Source organism: Protopterus annectens, chromosome 9.part0, assembly GCF_019279795.1.
Source record: "Protopterus annectens isolate FY-2018-M chromosome 9.part0, PAN1.0, whole genome shotgun sequence".
NCBI classification, from domain to species: domain Eukaryota; kingdom Metazoa; phylum Chordata; order Ceratodontiformes; family Protopteridae; genus Protopterus; species Protopterus annectens.
In genome coordinates, this window is record NC_056743.1 from 308,585,187 (window position 1) to 308,603,285 (window position 18,099).

General features: G+C 42.7%; 1 protein-coding gene across 1 annotated transcript in view; it reads right to left on the reverse strand.

The window, feature by feature from the left end:
• The window catches only part of LOC122810517 (inner centromere protein-like), a 1,067,288-nt gene that overhangs the window by 437,375 nt on the left and 611,814 nt on the right, over positions 1-18,099 (reverse strand). The gene's annotated exons all lie outside the window — the stretch shown is intronic.

Consider the following 18,099-nt stretch of genomic DNA (forward strand, 5'->3'; position numbering starts at 1 on the left):
CTCAGCTGATTTTGACCTCTCCTATTCTTTAGCTGACTCTCTGCTCCTCTTTGGGGTTATCAGATCCCTTTTTTGAAGATGGAGAAGTGGGGGACAGAATCACCAGCAGTATACTTTCCTGATTCAGAAAGGATTTTCTCTCCTGTGGAAGGTTGGACAAGCTCCCTTAAAATATGTTTAGTCTGTCTTTCATTAACAGCCCTTTGACCAAAGGCCTCACAGATGTCCAGGTGACAGGGCCATAAGCAGTATACACACTTATCGTGTGTGTCCTAATTCTGTAGCCTGTGAGAATGGGTCTTTGTCTGCCATCCTCATAGAAGAGGGAAAGAAAAGAAGACACCAAGAAAGAAGTATCCTTTAAATAAAAATTACCCTGAAGAAAAGAAAACTTTTTTTAATTTAAACACCAGCAAAGAGAAAAAGGAACAAAAAAGGTACCAAGCAATAAGCAGAAAGTGGAAAGCAAATTCAGCCTGCAAGTATCCTCCCAAGTAGTGCAACAACACTTTAAATCCACTCGTATCGTGAAGACAAGTGATGAAAAGCTTCACAAAGGCAACGTAGAAACTTTTCGTTTGCTTCAGTCAGCTAAACCTCTTCAGAAACATTATAACAGTGAGTTAAAGAAACCAATTTATACGCACAGCTGATCATTAATTAACCAATTATACATAATAAAAAAGCCTCGATAGCAAGAAACCTGACAAGGAAAAAACATACTACAGTTACTGCAGCAGCCCTATACGTAAAATTGTATAAAAAGAAAATGAAAAAGAAATGGCATTGACAATGCTTAATATAAAACATTGTGACATCATATCGTTCAAAGAACTGTATAATATAGCTTATAACACCAACAGTACATAAAAGCTAAATTGAAAAGCAAAACTAAAAATTCTACTAGTGCTTATTTTTGTTGTCTGTTAGTGAAACTCTCTAGAAAATATTTGGCAACAGATACAAAGCAACATATAACCTAGCTGTCCCTGACTTCACTTCTTTAAACTTTTTAGTCTTAAAATACTGCTAATAGAGCAAGTATCATTCAGACCAGGTGGATTATAAGCATTGAGTCTGATCTGCCAGTTTAATTCTAGCTCCTCTAATTTTAGAGGTCTAAGCCCTCCCCTACTATCGACCTTTACTTGATCTATAATTGTAAAGTTAAAGGTGTGCTCTTGGTTAATGAAGGCATGTTTGGCTAAAGCATTATCCAATTTCTGTTTCTTAATCGCATATTGGTGCTCGTATATTCTGTCACGGAGCCTCCGCTCAGTTTTACCCACATAAAAGGCAGGGCACAATTTGCACTAGCCAGGTAAACAACTAAATTGGAATTGCAATTGAATCCATCCTTGATTTTATATTGTGAGCCATTGATGTTGAAACTATTAGTCACATCCACAAATTTACAATAGTTGCAACATTCACATTTTCTCATGCCATTACAGCGGGTAATAGAGGTGTTACTTTGCTCTAAGATGGACTTCAAATTTCGCCCTCTTCTAAAAGTGACTGGGTAAGTCACCCAGTTTGGCATAAATATTGGTATTAGTTTTAAATAGTTCCTAATTCTTCTTTAATATATTAATGCACAAATTACTATGTAACGTATATGTAGTGATGAAGCTTAAACTATTTTATTTAACTCCACTATTCTGTAGACCAACACTCGGCGACAAATACACAGCAGAACCACTATTATCAGGCCCAAGAGGAGCTCTTTTAATATTAAGAAGTGGCAAATACACTATCTTTTCTTTTTATTTTAACTTCGTTAATTAAATCATCTAGTAGGGGTTCTGGGTAGCCACGATGAATAAACATACTCCTACGTAGAGAGCATTCATCAAGAAAGTCATCATCTAAGGTTATCATTCTTGAAGCTCTCACTAATTGGCCCTTGATAACTGCACAATATTTGGAGGTATACATACTCTATCCGTATGCGTATTCTCCAAATTATTAGCGATGTGAAGAACTTATATACTTGCATTCCACATACGATAGCTATCGAATGGGTTGATTTAATGCTTAGCAAACATAAAGCTCCTGCAGTTGAGATCAGGTTGGTAACGGAACTTATTGATCTGGTATTGTCCAACAACTTTATCTTCCAGGACCAATTCTACCTCCAAAAAGTGGAGGTAACCATGGGGTCTCCCTAAGGAGCTAGTATTGCTAATCTTGTCATGGCACATTGGGAGTCTGAATTTGTATTTAATAACAATATTTTCCGTGATTCATTGGTCTTGTACACACGTTACCTTGAAATATTTATTTTGATCAATGGAGATGAACATACAGGTTCTAATTTGTTAGATTATTTCAACAGTACTACACAATTTTTACAGTTTACGTATACATTTAACACAAATATGATAGCATATTTGGACATCGGCTTGGTTAAAACTATGAGTTAGAGAGCTATGTAGCTAAGATTTACAGAAAAAGTACGTACTCCAACACGTTTCTCCACTTTTCAAGCAACCATCCTTCACACCAGAAGAGGTCAGTTATCAAGGGCCAATTAGTGAGAGCTTCAAGAATGATAACCTTAGATGATGACTTTCTTGATGAATGCTCTCTACTTAGGAGTATGTTTATTCATCGTGGCTACCCAGAACCCCTACTAGATGATTTAATTAACAAAGTTAAAATAAAAAGAACAGATAAAGTGTATTTGCCACTTCTTAATATTAAAAGAGGTCCTCTTGGGCCTGATAATAGTGGTTCTCTGCTGTGTATTTGTCGCCGAGTGTTGGTCTACAGAATAGTGGAGTTAAAGAAAATAGTTTAAGCTTCATCACTACATATACGTTACATAGAAACTTGTGCATTAATATACTAAAGAAGAATTGGGAACTATTTAAAACTAATATCAATATTTATGCCAAACTGGGTGACTTCCTCAGAGTCACTTTTAGAAGAGGGCGAAATTTGAAGTGTATCTTAGAGCAAAGTAACACCTCTATTACCCGCTGTAATGGCATGAGAAAATGTGAATGTTGTAACTATTGTAAATTTGTGGATGTGACTAATAGTTTCAACATCAATGGCTCGCAATATAAAATCAAGGATAGATTCAATGGCAATTCCAATTTTGCTGTTTACCTGGCTAGGTGCAAATTGTGCCCTGCCTTGTATGTGGGTAAAACGGAGCGGAGGCTCTGTGACAGGATATATGAGCACCAATATGAGATTAAGAAACAGAAATTGGATAATGCTTTAGCCAAACATGCCTTCATTAACCAAGAGCACACCTTTAACTTTACTATTATAGATCAAGTAAAGGTCGATAGTAGGGTAGGGCTTAGACCTCTAAAATTAGAGGAGCTAGAATTAAACTGGCAGATCAGACTCAATGCTTATAATCCACCTGGTCTGAATGATACTTGCTCTATTAGCAGTATTTTAAGACTAAAAAGTTTAAAGAAGTGAAGTCAGGGACAGCTAGGTTATATGTTGCTTTGTATCTGTTGCCAAATATTTTCTAGAGAGTTTCACTAACATACAACAAAAATAAGCACTAGTAGAATTTTTAGTTTTGCTTTTCAATTTAGCTTTTATGTACTGTTGGTGCTATAAGCTATATTATACAGTTCTTTGAACTATATGATGTCACAATGTTTTATAATAAGCATTGTCAATGCCATTTCTTATTTTTCATTTTCTTTTTATACAATTTTACGTATAGGGCTGCTGCAGTAACTGTAGTATGTTTTTTCCTTGTCAGGTTTCTTGCTATCGAGGCTTTTTTATTATGTATAATTGGTTAATTAATGATCAGCTGTGAGTATAAATTGGTTTCTTTAACTCACTGTTATGTTTCTGAAGAAGTTTAGCTGATTGAAGCAAACGAAAAGCGCTTAAAACTTTTAAATAAACCAGTGTTTTCTACGTTGCCTTTGTGAAGCTTTTCATCACTTGTCTTCAGGACACGAGTGGATTTAAAGTGTTCTTGCACTACTTGGGAGGATACTAGCAGGCTGAATCTGCTTTCCCTTTTTCTAAGTTTGACTGCCGTGTTTTGCTTCTCAATAAGCAGAAAGTACTATAGAAGAGGAAGAAATGCAAAAGGTTAACAAAAATGTCAACCCAAAAGAAAATGATCTTCTGATGAAATTTTTGATAAAACTTCGAGCAATAAGGTCTGTCAAATGTTTATGGCGGCAAATGAGATCTTAGGTAGCTTGCTCTCTACACAGGAATTATGGGTGGGGGGAAACTGAACACTGGATCCAAAGCTTAGAAGTGGATAAAGGCAGATCAGGTGGTCAGATCAGAGACCCATACATTGAGGAATGGATGGAAAAGACATCAGATCCGATTTATTTTTGAGCCCGATTATCCAAATGTCAAAAGACTTTGATTTATCAAGATAAGAAAAGGAATACTCTGAACCCTCCTCACATAGTACCCTCTTAACACCTCCTTCATATTGCAAGAGTGCAGCCAGGTATAATTTGAAAAAGAACCTATTTAATTGTTTTAAGAGTCAATAGCTAAAGAGCCATCATTCCTTTAGCGTCCAAGGTGCACCACTTGGAGGGGGAAATATATTTCAAATGTGAGGTGGGGCAGTATATTGCTGTTGAGTAAAACATGAAACTTCTGGCTGCAGCTTATACAAGAGCTGCCTCTCAAGATTAAGCAAGAAAACAGCACAGTTAATCAGGCAACAAGAACTGGACACCTTATTGTTTCCTAAATTATGACAGCAGCCAAGATCCCACAGCATTTAGGTAACAGCCACCTCAGTACAATGCTTCCATTTTGACACAAGCTACAACAAGATGTGGTTCCTTACACCATATTGCAACTATATGAACTTTCATACACACCACTGTGCAAAAAGAGGGGCAAATATAACAAGAAAAAGGAACTGCTTTATTTCCTTGTTTTAGTTATCCTAACACAAGGGTAAAATACCAAGCTATAAATTAGAGGGGAAGAGAAGTGTCCTGCAAGCAAAATATGATCACCAACTTCTCTTGCTTTGGAGTAGCATTCATGCTTGTTAAATTAGGGTCATTACATCAAAGATTTCCTACCTGAGACCCTCATAAAAAAGGCTGACCAGGTAGCAACACCTTGAGTAGTACAATAACTGATACGGCTTGCAATATGGTTAAATAGGTTACTATTTGAAAATTGTTTGTTTACCTTTCAGACCATACAACTTGTTCTGAGGAAAGAAAACTATGAGACGATTACATTTCCTAACTCCCTTTGTCCTAAAGGTATACCAAAAAATTCTCTCACAATCCAAGCAATGTAAAACCCTGTCACTGGAGCTCTAAAGAATAGGATATAAACTGCAGATGAATGAACCTCCTGAAGGATAACACACAAAACCTTGGCAATAAAAGAAAGGTTAGCAAACCATGAAACCCACGTTACAGAAGTCCGATGTACAAGACTTGCAATTCCAAAACAGGTCACCTAACGTGCTAACTGAAAACTGAAATACTGTTTTCCAAATCAAACATTTTTTTGGCATACTGGTTAAGGCCTTCACTTCAAGCAGTATACACCTATGGACCCAGTTTAAGCAGGCACTTAGTCTTTCTCAACGCAAATTTCAAATTACATTCAGGCACCAAAACTGTAGGGTGGGGGAGAAGGGTATTAAGGTAGAGAAAGTATAGTTGTGTACACTTACCATAAATGTAGATGTTAGAGTGTATTCACTGTTGCAGTCATCACATTTGGGTTATCTGCTTGCAGTAGCCCTCAGTCGGCCTGATTAACAAAGTCTTGGGTCCTGCGTCGGTTGCTGTCCCTTCCTCTGTGACGTCAGGGGTATAAAATATGCAGCAGACGCCATTACATCAGTTTTTCTTGCCCCAGATGTCAGGTGCCTCCCAATGGGAAACAAATCTATAAACAAGGATATACCTCCAACAAAACAGCAAATACACCAAAAAGCTTTTGAGCATAGTAAAGGAGAGTAGAGGTATAGCCAAAAGAAGTCCTGGAGCTGGAGGGTAATCAGGACTGCAACAGTGAATACATTCGAGCATCTACATTTATGTTAAGTATACACAACTGTACTATGTTCTTCGTGTTTCATTGTTGCAGTCATCACATTTGGGTAGATTCCCAAAGCTAAGGATGGAAGGAGGAATTTAGATAGCATTAGGACCAGCTATAAGGCCCTGCAAGAACTGCAGTGGCAAAGCCAGCTCTGGATTTAGTGAAAATTGGCAGATGGTAATGCTTGGTGAAAGTATGTACAGAACTCCAGGTAGCAGCTTCTAGGGTGTCCCTGGTAGGGACGCCTCTGAGAAAGGCTGTAGAGGTAGATGCAGCCCTGGCTGAGTGGGGTCTGAGCCCCTGTGGGATAGGTTTTCCATGGTGCTTGTAGCAGAAATTAATGCAATGGCCTATCCATTTGGAAATGGTTTGCTTTGAAATAGACATCCCCTCTGCCACTGCAGCAAATGCCACCAGCAGTTCAGATTTCCTTTGAGGTTTAGTCCTGCCCAAGTAGAATCTAAGTTGTCTATGCACATCTAAGGAGTGCAGTATCCGTTCCATTTTATTCTGTGGATTAGGAAAGAAGGCTGGCAAATGAATGGACTGATTAAGGGCCACACTGGATACCACCTTGGGCATGAAGGAGGGATTGGTCCTGAGGGACACCCTGTCCGCATGAAAGATGATGAAAGGCTCCACTGCCATAAGGGCCTGCAATTCAGATACCCTTCTTGCTGAAGTGATTGCTAAAAGGAAAGCTGTTTTCAAAGAAAGGAAGAAATTTTAAGTCTGCAGTAGCAGCTGGCTCGAAAGGAGGAAGAGTGAGTTTCTCCAATACAAAGTTAAGGTCCCAGGCTGGAGTTGGAGCTCTCCTGGGTGGTCATAAATTTCTGGCCCCTCTGAGGAACTGCTTGAGCAGTGGATGAGAGAAGAGGGAAGGTTCTGTGTTATAATGAGCTGAAATAGCAGAGGTGTGAATTTTGATGGAAGGGAAAGACAGGCCCTTGTGAAGCATTTCAGTTAAGTACTGTAAAATCTGAAGTAAATTGGGCACTGCCGTGCTCATCCCTAGAGACTGGTTCCAAGCAAAGAATCTTTTCCATTTTTCAGGATAAGATTTTCTGGTACTAGGCCTCCTTGCCTCTAAAATGATATCCATCACTGGTTTACTGAGGGATGGTAAAGGAGAGATTGGGTAATCAGCCAGGCTGCTAGGTTCAGTGGGTGAAGCTGAGGGTGCAGAATCTGGTTCTCCTGCTGAGACAATAGGGTAGGAGTCTAAGGCACGTGCCATGGGGCCAACAGTGACACACTGCACAAGAGGAGGTACAACAGTGTTGGCGTGGCCAGTCTGGTGCAATCAAAATTGTCCTTGGTTTGTCTCGTTTGATCTTTAGTAGTACTTTGGAGAGCAGAGGCAGAGGAGGAAAGGCATAAACTGATAGTTTTTTTTCAAGCTGAAGGACAGAGCATCCACTTTCCAAGCTTGTTTGTGGGGAGTCCTTGTACAAAATTTGTCCAATTGATAGTTCTGGGGGTAGGCAAACAGGTCTATATCTGGGCTCCCCCATTTGCTTGTCAACATGTTGAAAACCCTTGGTTCCAGTTTCCACTCGTGCGTGTCCATGAGATTTCTGCTTAGTTAGTCTGCCAGTGTGTTTAGTCTTTCCTGGCAGGAATTGAGCTTGCAGATGCACTTGGTAGCTCAGGGCTGTGTTCCACAATGCCATGGCTAGTCTGCAAAGGGGGTAAAAATGTGTACCCTCCTGCTTGTTTATGTACCACATAACAGTGGTGTTGTCCGTCTTTACCATTAATTGTCCTGGAAGAATATGGTCCTTGAAAGCTGTCAGAGCATGCTGTACAGCTAATACTTCTTTTTGATTGATATGCAGGTGCATTTGACTTGCGTTCCATTTGCCCTGAATGCACTTCCCTACCAGGTGAGCCCCCCCATGCATAGTCTGATGCATTTGTTGTTAGGGTTTGGGCGGCAGGGGATAGTTGAATGGTAGTCCCTTGTTTTGGTGGCAGGCCTCTGCCCACCAAAGGAACTCTAGGCGTAGGCAAGGTATGATAGGAATCATTGCTTCTAGATCCTGAGAATGTTGACACCATAGGCTTTTTAGATACCATTGCAGTTTCCTCATATGCAGTCTTGCATACGGAATTAGAAGAATGCAGGAAGCCATGAACCCTAATGCTTGTAGTATTTGCCTTGCAGATAGCATGGTTTTTGCGGCCACTTGTTTGAAGTAGGTTGTCAAGTAAATTTGTTTCTCTGGCATGAGGAAAGCCATCAGTGAAGTTGCATTCAAGCTTGCTCCCAGGAATATAATTTGTTGACAGTGTACCAGGTATGATTTCTTTTCATTTATGGTGTACCCCAGACAAGTTAGCACCCTTTGTACAAAGGCCAGATGATTCAAAAGTATGTCCTGGCTTTCTGCCTGAATTAGACAATCGTCCAGGTATGGGTATATTTTAATATTTCTTTGCCTGCGAAATGCAATGACCGGAGCTAGGCACTTTGTGAATACCCTGGGCGCAGTAGATAAGCCAAAGGGCAGTACAGAGAACGGATATTACATGTAGCCTGCTTTGAAGCATATGAATCTTCTGCAAGATTCCCTGATTGGGATGTGCAGGTATGCTTCCTTTAAATCTAGTGTTGCCAACCAGGCGTCTTTGCCTAGCATTGGGAGCAACTGTTGAGTCAGCATCTTGAATTCTGGAATTACCAAAAAGGTGTTTAGAGTAGACAGGTCCAGGATAGGACGCCATGAATTGTCCTTTCTGGGTAACAGGAAAAGTCTTGAGTAGAAACTTTGTCCCTTTTCCTCTTCTGGTACCAATTGAATAGCCCCCATGCTTAACAGAGAAAATACTTGCTTTTGGGCCTCTGCCCACTGATTTGGGGGTAGATCTGGCCACCCGCTTGGTGTTGGTAACGTGTGGAAATTAAATCTGTATCCCTGGGACACTATTTAAAACCCATTTGTCCTGGGTAATGAGTTCCCAGTTCTTTGCATGAAGGGCAACCCCCCCCCCAAAAAAAGGGGCAGTCAGTTGAGAAGTGCATGGAAGTTTTAAAAAGAAGTCATTGAGACAGTTTACCACGGGCGGCGGGGGTGGGGTGGGGGGGGGGATTATTACTTCCCAGGTTTGGAGGCCTCTCACTGCTAAGTCCTGTGCGTACCCTGGGACTGAAGCCTGGGAGCTCTGCTGGATCTGGGTTTGGACTGAAGGTCTGGAAGAGGCAGGAAAGGACCAATTCTTGGAAGTCCAATGCCTACTAAACCTTGGGGGTTGTACTTGTAAAATATCTTTAACAGTCTGCATAGATTTAGCTTTTCCTCCCCATCTTTTTAAGAACTTCTGCCTTGTTGCCAAACAGGTGGTTCTGGTTTAAGGGAGCATCCAGTAATTTTGCTTTAACATGATCTGGCAAGGATTGCTCCTTAAGCCAAGCATGCCTTCTAAGTACAGACCCAGTTACAGCAGCCCTGCAAGATGCCTCTAGTGAATCAAAACCACATTGTAAAGTATGTTTTCCAACTTGTTCAGCTGAATGCAGTAAATCCTGTAAATCCTTATTTTCAGCACAATCAGGAATCAACATAATTTTCTGTTTAAGCAATCCAATAATATGCTGCTACTTTAACATATGAAACTGGCAGTTTAAGGCCCTAACGGCCAAAGTTGTAGAAGTGTATACCTTCTTACCCCATCTATACAGCGCACCCTGAAGTCTCTATCAGAAAAGGTAGGATTTTTGGCAATAGTAGCTTTAATGCCCTTGGGTCGCTGTGAAATGGTCTCAGGATCCGCAGTAGGAGTTTTGAAAAGGAACTTGTGAGAGTCAGGGACCCTGTAATATCTATCAGGTTTTCTGGGAGCAAAAGGTAGTCAGGGGCCAAGTTAGATTCCGAAAAGGCATCATCAACAATGTCTAGTACAGGAGGTATGGCTAAAGGCCTGTGCTGGGGCAGGAGTAAGAAATCCCTAAACCTCTTTTTAGAATCGGAGAAATCCTGACTTTCCCAACGAAAATGCTCCCTGAGAGTATGCAAGGTTTCACCAAAAGAGAAATCCTCTGGGGGGGTTAGAGGGACTAGAGTCCTCAGCATCAAAATCCTCATAGGTAGATAAGGGTAAATTCTGGTCATCAGAGGAAACAGAAAATTCAGAATCCTGGTTACAAGTATCATAAGCAAACTCAGTCTTCGGTCTCAGAAGGGAAAGGCTGGCTTCCCCCTGATTAAAGTAATAAGGTCTTCAGCCATTCTTATTTGTTTTTTAGGCATAGAGGACTGACCATGCGGTCCGGGCATCCGTTTTCTAGGCATGGTTCGAGTTTTTGGCCTTGAAGAAGATGGCGTCTGTTAAATACGCAAGTCAGTAGGCCTGAATACACCCTCAGAAGCCAGTGCCTGCACAGAGGCTCCGGACCCATCCAAGGTAGAGACATCTGCAGGTTCCACATTTGAAGCACCTCGTGGCATACCGGACTCCGAATGGGTCTCAGTAGAGGCCTGCGAATCTGAAGTAGCAGGTATCAGGGGCTGCGAAAGCACCTCACGGAGTACCGGCGAACTAGTGACTGGCTTAGGAGAAGCGTCGTTAGCAGTTTTGGACCTAGGCGGCCTTAACTGTCTTTATCTACGCGTTTCTTCGGAATGTCGGTAGTCGGATGGCTTACCGAATACATATCAAGATAATTGAACTGAGCACCAAAATATTTAGAAGCGAAAATATACAGACGACTGATCGTTTGTGGTTTAAATAAGGCACAAAACTGACAGCAAGGTGCGTCGGGGTCAGGGCCTAGGCAAGGAATACAGTACGAATGAATATCTTTATGAGGTATTTGCTTTCCACAAGTAATGCAATTATTTACTTTTACTGACATCGGTTTAAAGCAAGAAAAAGCTTCCCCAACTACTTAGCTTTCAGTTGAAGACTTCGGTTCTGAAACTCAAAAACAAAAATTTCGGGAGTCGGCCGACCGGCACTAACTGCTTCTGCTTCGGGCACCGCATGGCAAAAAAGACAGACGTAATTGCGTCTGCTGCATGTTTTATACCCCTGATGACCTGAAGTCATGGAAGAAGGGACAGCAACTGACGCAGGACCCAAGACTTTGCTAATCAGGCCGACTGAGGGCTACTGCAAGCAGATAACCCAAATGTGATCACTGCAACAGTGAAACACGAAGAACATCCACTGACAGATAAGTGGCTCCCAAGGGTGCAAGCAAGTAGATAAGGTAGAACAATGCACCTTTAAAGGGGAACAAGCTTAAAACTGAAAAAAGAAAATAATCTAGCATACTATCGAGTACAGCTGTTACAGTAATAACAGGGATGATTTTATGACCTAATGCAAAATTATAAAAAGCATCTGAAATGAATGAAGGGGCTATTTAGGCATAAGCAGATTAAGCAGGTTATTCTGCCCCCTTGAACAAGGATTCCCTTGGAAATAAACCGACAACAGAAATATGTACCTGCTATAACACTGAGGATCCACCTAGCAGGGTCAAGTGCTTAATTCGCTATTTATAACTCAGCCAATGATGGAAGCAGCCAGAGCACAGCCAAAAGCGAAACATTCAATAGGCTAAGTCATGAAGTACAGAACTGTCTCAAGAAGACCAGCTCCTAAAACTGTGCCCAAAACAAGTTGTCATAACACGCAGGTGTCTGCAATGTAGTTGAGACAAATGGCCATGGCACACAGGCACCTGCAATGGAGACGTCTTCAGAGCAAGCAACAGAAGCCACAGCTCTAGTGCAGTCTTTTACTGCACAACTTTCAGTAGGCACAGAGCTATCCAATGACAAGAGATAATGTAGTAGGCAGTCCAGTACAAGAGTTTGCAGATCTTCTGGTCACAGAGCAAAGAAAGCACAGCAGTGAGAGAGTAACTTCCCTAAACCAAAAATGTTCTAGAAAGAGTATCACTACTCTAGTACAATTACTTATACAAGGAGCTCAATAAATAGTAGCTACCAGCACTTTTAAACATGACGTTTATTGCAAGTAAACATGCTTAGAAAGTAGAGTTGTGCAACTAAACTTGCCAACAGTAGATGTTCTAATAGATCACGTTACTTCAGCCTAAGTTATGTGGCTATCTCATTGCACCAACCAGCTTCTCAAAGCTCTGGGCACCTTCCATGTGCCCCCACCTGCCAGGAGTGAGAGAGGTGATCCATATAAAAGGCAGTAGGAGCACTGAAAGATTGAGGGTATTTTTTTGCCTAGGAGGAGGAGGAGGAAATAAGAGCTTGGTGTACATGTGCAGGGAAACAGAGAACAAAACATACATTTTTCAAACACAACATTGAGATCCAAAGGAGGAGCCACATGTTTCCTTGGTGGGCAGATATGATGACCCCTTTCAAAAAATGCTTTACCTTGGCATTGTTAAAAGGGGAGATCTAAAACAGACGATCATAAATGGCTGACAAATGTACCTGGACAGAAAAACATGACAAACTATTATTGCACAGTAACTTGCACAAATAATCAAGACTCAGAGGCTTTCATGCAGGTATAGGGTCTTGGTTCCATAAGTAGTACCAACTAGAAAATCTTTTCTACTTACCCTTGTATGATATCCTAGTAACATTTTTCCCCCCTCCTACAGCACCCGTTACAACTCAGACTGAAGTGCCTAAAAGGTATTAAAACTGTATCATCCAGACAGCTGAAATGTTTTCAGATTGAGGTGTATCAAATTCCCTATCTTGTGTGAGTAAATCAGGTCTGTGGGAGAAGGTTGTAATAATTGCCTTTGGCTAGACTGTAGAGAAGGGGGAACCACTGTGGCCTTGGTCAAAAGACAGAATCACAAATTTTGAGAAATCCTTTTGAATTTTTAGAATTCTGGTAGTATGGGGAAACACTGATAAAGTGTACAAGAGCAATTTTGTATCGGAATGAAAAAGCACATCTTCTATGTCACTTTGCAAGAAACCCTGGAGAAATATTTTTCTAATTGTCTGATCTAAAGGGAGGTGAAGAGATCTGTTTTTAGTGTTCCCCACAGGTGGATCAGATTTTGGAAAACTCAAGATTAAATTTTCCTATGTGGGGGTCCTATTATACTCCTGCTAAGCTTGTCAGGAACCAGGTTATTCGTGGATAGAATGTATGCAGCTGAGAGAGTGAGGTTTAGTTAAACTGCTTTTTCACAAGCCATCATAGTCTGCTGTAGAGGGGGCACTCATCTGGTACCCCCTTGTTTATGTACTACATCCCTGTGGTACTGTCTGTGGACATCAGCAGAGGTCCTGGGGACCACTGACGTGTCAGGGCCTCCCAAACATTGATAATAATAAACATCTTCATGACATTTATTCTACTGCTTTCTACAGAATCCCACGAGGTTGCACTTTTACCCCTTTTGATACGGAGACCCATGCCAGGTCTGAAGCATCTGTGGTTACTGATTGTAAAGGAGGGGGGGGGTCAGAAGGGAGAATGGAAGACCTGGATTGGCATACAATCTGGTCTACCTGACACCAATCTCCCTCTTTACAAACCCCAGCAACAGGAATATGAAAAGTCAAAAGGATTTTTTTCCTCTCCTGGGTCACTGGCCTCTTGCTGCTTAAACTGTTTGCTGGGTAAGGAGGCTAAGGAAAAAAAATAAAACTGTTAATAGGTTGGAATAGGAGGTTGAAAAAGTTGTCACAACGAGGCCAAGGAAGAGATGAAATTGTTACAAGGTTTGGAATACAAATTCCAGACAAACAAATCCGGACAGATAGAGGAAGCTTCAGCAGGCACCAGAGACAAGTAAAGTAAAATGAAGTTGATTCACCACGGTGGACTACCTAATAAAATATGAAGTAAAACACTAAATTAACACTACAATAACAAAGATCTTTTTCAGAATACATTTGAGAGCTTTCAGCAAATTGCCTTCTTCAAATCTATAAAACACATTGTGCTGAAGCTGATTTAAATCGGGCTCCACCAATCAGAATCTCTTCCTGAGTTGACGCTCCTGTAATACTAGTCTTAAAAGTAACATTCCATTTAGTCCTGGTGTTTGATCTGCTTGAAAATTAGCGATCCATATAGTTCTGAAAAATGTGTTTAAAGATAGCAATAAAAAAGAGATTTAAAAATCTGGCATTATTTTTAAAAACTCAGCACATTCATTCCATTACCACATTCTGTGGTGAAAACTTTTGTAAATCTCAGAGAATGAAGTAGCAAACATATGTAATAAGTGTAATGGAGTTTATAATTTAGACATATGTGAAAAACAGGCTTTAAAAGAACTTATGAACAATGATGAAATAGTTACAAGGCCAGCAGACAGAGGGGCAGTAGTGATCTTGGATAAATCCTGCTGTGAAACAAGATTGTTTGAATTAAGTGATGAGAACACCTACAAGCAGATACAGAAAATAGGGGCTAGATAAAATTATACGAAAGATATTTACTTACATGATCTTTTGACTACACATTACTCAAGGTCTTTATGATTATTTTGAAGTAAATAATTAGAAGTTATGTACTCACCATAACGTTCCATCTGAGTAGGTGTATTCATTTGTCTGCAACCTGTGGGTTATGGATCCGATATCGGATCCGAACCGGCATGGTTTACCAGCTATGGATCCAAGCTCTCAGCTCCTCCCCTCACCCATAATGCCCTGCTCTACCCTCATGACCTCAGATCGAGTTTGCCAACAGCAAGAACACCCTGAAAAGGGTAACACATAATATGCAGGAAACTGAAAGGCCAGGGGGATAGGAGGGCGGGATGGTTGCAGACAAATGAATACACCTACTCAGATGGAACCTTATGGTGAGTACATAACTTCTAAATCTGAAGTAGGAGGTTCATTGTCTGCAACCTGTGGGACAGAGTCCCCAGCTACCTGAATCTTGGGCGGCCATCATGGAAGGATATTCGGAGCACCCGGAGCCAAATGATGCTCTACCCCTAGATGCAAGATCCAACTTATAGTGGGAAATAAAAGTATGAGATGAAGCCCGTGGCTGCTGCACAAATATCATCTAGAGGAATCCTAGCCTTAAAGGCTGCCGAGGTAGATACTGACCGGGTTGAATGGGTGTGTACACCCTCCGGTGCGGGCCTTCCTGAAGCTTGATAAGCCAATAAGATACACTGTGAAATCCAGCGAGACAGAGAAACTTTAGAAATTGGCTTGCCCAAATTAAATTTAGCAAAGGAAATAAACAACTGGTCGGATTGCCTATGACCAGCCGTTCTGTTTAGATAAAATCTAAGTTGCCTGTGAACATCTAAGGAGTGAAGCTTGTATTCACCTTTGTTTTCATATTTAGGAAAGAAAACAGAAAGGTTAATGGATTGATTAATGTTTGCTTCAGAAGCTACTTTAGGAAGAAAGGACGGGTTGGTCCTGAGGTAAACACGGTCCGGATGAAATACCAAGTAAGGAGGTTTAGCTGATAATGCTTGGAGCTCTGAAACTCTCTTGGCCGATGTAATGGCTACTAAAAAGGCTGTCTTGAAAGACAAGAATTTGAGATCCACCGTAGCCACTGGTTCGAAGGGGGGGGTCAAGGCCTGAAGAACTAAGGAGAGGTCCCAAGGAGGAACCGCTTGTTTCACAGGGGGCCTGAGAAGGAAGGTATCTTTAAGGAAAATTTTACACAACTTGGCTGACATAAGTGGACTAGAGTCATGACAAATGTGATAATGAGAAATTGCCGCCAGTTGTACTTTGACTGTGGAACTGCTGGCACCATCGTTAAAAAGAGAGGTTAGAAAGTCAAGCACTAAAGGGAGAGGAACCGTGAAGGGATTCAGGCCTTGCCGCTCCGCCCACAAAGAAAACCGCTTCCACTTGCTGCGGTAGACTTTCCTAGTGGACGGTTTATGAGCTGCCACCAGGATAGCCTTAACAGGGGACGAAATACCGGGAGTCCTGATCAAGAGTGGAACTGGAGCAGCCAAGCGGTCAGCTTCAGGTTGTCAGGTTCGGAGGAGATATGCAGGATGGGTGGGATATCAGATCCGGAATGGGATCTAGAATCCAAGGAGGATTCACCGAGTGAGACCTTAGAAAGGGGAACCAGATCTGTCGAGGCCAAAGGAGCAATGAGAATCATTCTGCAACCCACCCGAGAGGCTTTCTGAAGAACTTGGAGCATCAGAGGCAAGGGTGGATAAGCGTACAGAAGACCGGGTGGCCAAGCATGCACCAGGCGTCTCTTGGAGAACCTCCTGGAGGGTATCAGAGCGAAAAACTGTCGCACTTGGTGTTTGAGGGAGAGGCAAAAGATCGCATGAAGGAGTTCCCCACCGTGCGAATATGCGTTCCGCTACTTGAAAATTGAGAGACCACTCGTAAGGGGTCAGAATGGTGCGACTGAGCTTGTCCGCCAGGATGTTGGACCGACCGGGATGTGCGTTGCTATTAAGCGGTTGGTGGAGATTGCCCATTCCCAAACTCTCATGGCTTCTCGACAAAGGGGGTAAGACCTTGTTCCCCTTGCTTGTTGATGTACCAGACAACCGACATGTTGTCCGATTGAATCGCAATTGTTCCCAAGGGAAGAAAGTCCTGAAGTGCTAGCAACGCTAAGAGCACTGCTCTCATCTCTAGAACGTTGATATGCAGAAAGGTCTCTGAATCGTTCCACGTGCCTTGGACGGTCCGGCCATAAAATGCCCCCCACCCGAGGCGGGAGGCGTCCGTGGTCACCGTGGTGAGAGGGGGAGAAGCACAAAATGGGCGGCCTCCGTGGAGATCCGGGGAGTGAATCCACCACAGGAGGGACCGCTTGCAAGCCTTGCTGATCGCAATGGGGTGATGTATAGAGAGAGCAAGGTATGACCATTGTACTAAGAGAGTCCACTGGAGGATGCGCATATTGAGCCTGGCAAGAGGAAGAAGTGCTATAGCAGACGCCATGGACCCTAGAGCCCTCAGGACCAACTCTGCCGGAACAGAACTTGAGTGGAGAATGGCCCGCACCTGGAGCTGCAGATTTTGAACTCTGTCCGCAGTGAGGAAGGCTTTTAAACTCCTTGTGTCTAACCTGGCCCCTATAAAATCTAAGAGCTGTGTGGGCGCCAGGTTGGATTTCTTCGTATTTATTGTAATGCCCAGAAAGGGAGCAAGATGGAGAAAGGAGTCCCGCGCCAATAGTAGTAGATGCCTTGTTGGGGCGGTAAGAAGCCAGTCGTCCAGGTAGGGGAAGACCTGTACCCCCTGAAGCCTCAGGTGGGCCGCTACCACTGCTAATACTTTGGTGAACACCCTGGGGGCTGTGATGAGACCAAAGGGAAGGACCCGGAACTGGTAGTGACTGGCTCCCAGCCGGAAGCGGAGGAACCTCCTGGAGCGCCTGTCCATCAGGATGTGGTAGTACGCATCTTTGAGGTCTATAGAGCACATCCAGTGATTTTCTCCCAGAAGGGGGAGAATAGATTGCAGAGTGACCATTCGGAATTTTTCCTTGTGGACTGCCAGATTCAAGAGAGAAAGGTCTAGAATTGGTCTTAGTTCCCCCGTCTTTTTTGGCACTAAAAGAACCTGGAGTAGAACCCTGATCCGATCTGGTCTGGGGGGACGGGCTGGATGGCTCTTTTCTTTAGCAGATGGCCAATTTCTGCCAAAGCGGCCTCCTGTTGACCGGGTGGAACGTCTGGGAGGGACTTCAACTTTGGTAAGTGAAGAAAAGGGATGCGGTATCCTCTGGATATGATTTGGAGAACCCAGCGGTCTGATGTTATGGACTCCCATGCCGCTAGGTGCCCCGAAAAACGTCCCCCGACTGCCTCCAGAGTGGAGCAGCCGGGCAACCCCTCAGGGTTGCTGCGCGGGCCATTCAGAGAAAGGTTCTCTGGACCCGAAGTTCCTGGGAGCCCCTCTGCCTCTAGGGCGGCGTCCTCCCTGTCCTCCTCTGCCACGGAAGGACTGGTTGTCCGGAGCAGGCTGGGATTGCTGCGACTTCCGGAACCACATCTTCTTCTGACCCTTTTGGTTCCTAGAGTAGGGCCTCTGGGGTGCAGAGAAGCGGATTCCGACAGCAGACAGCGTCTTCCCATCCTTCTCGCTCTGGGTCAAAGTGTCGCGAACGGTTTTGCCAAAG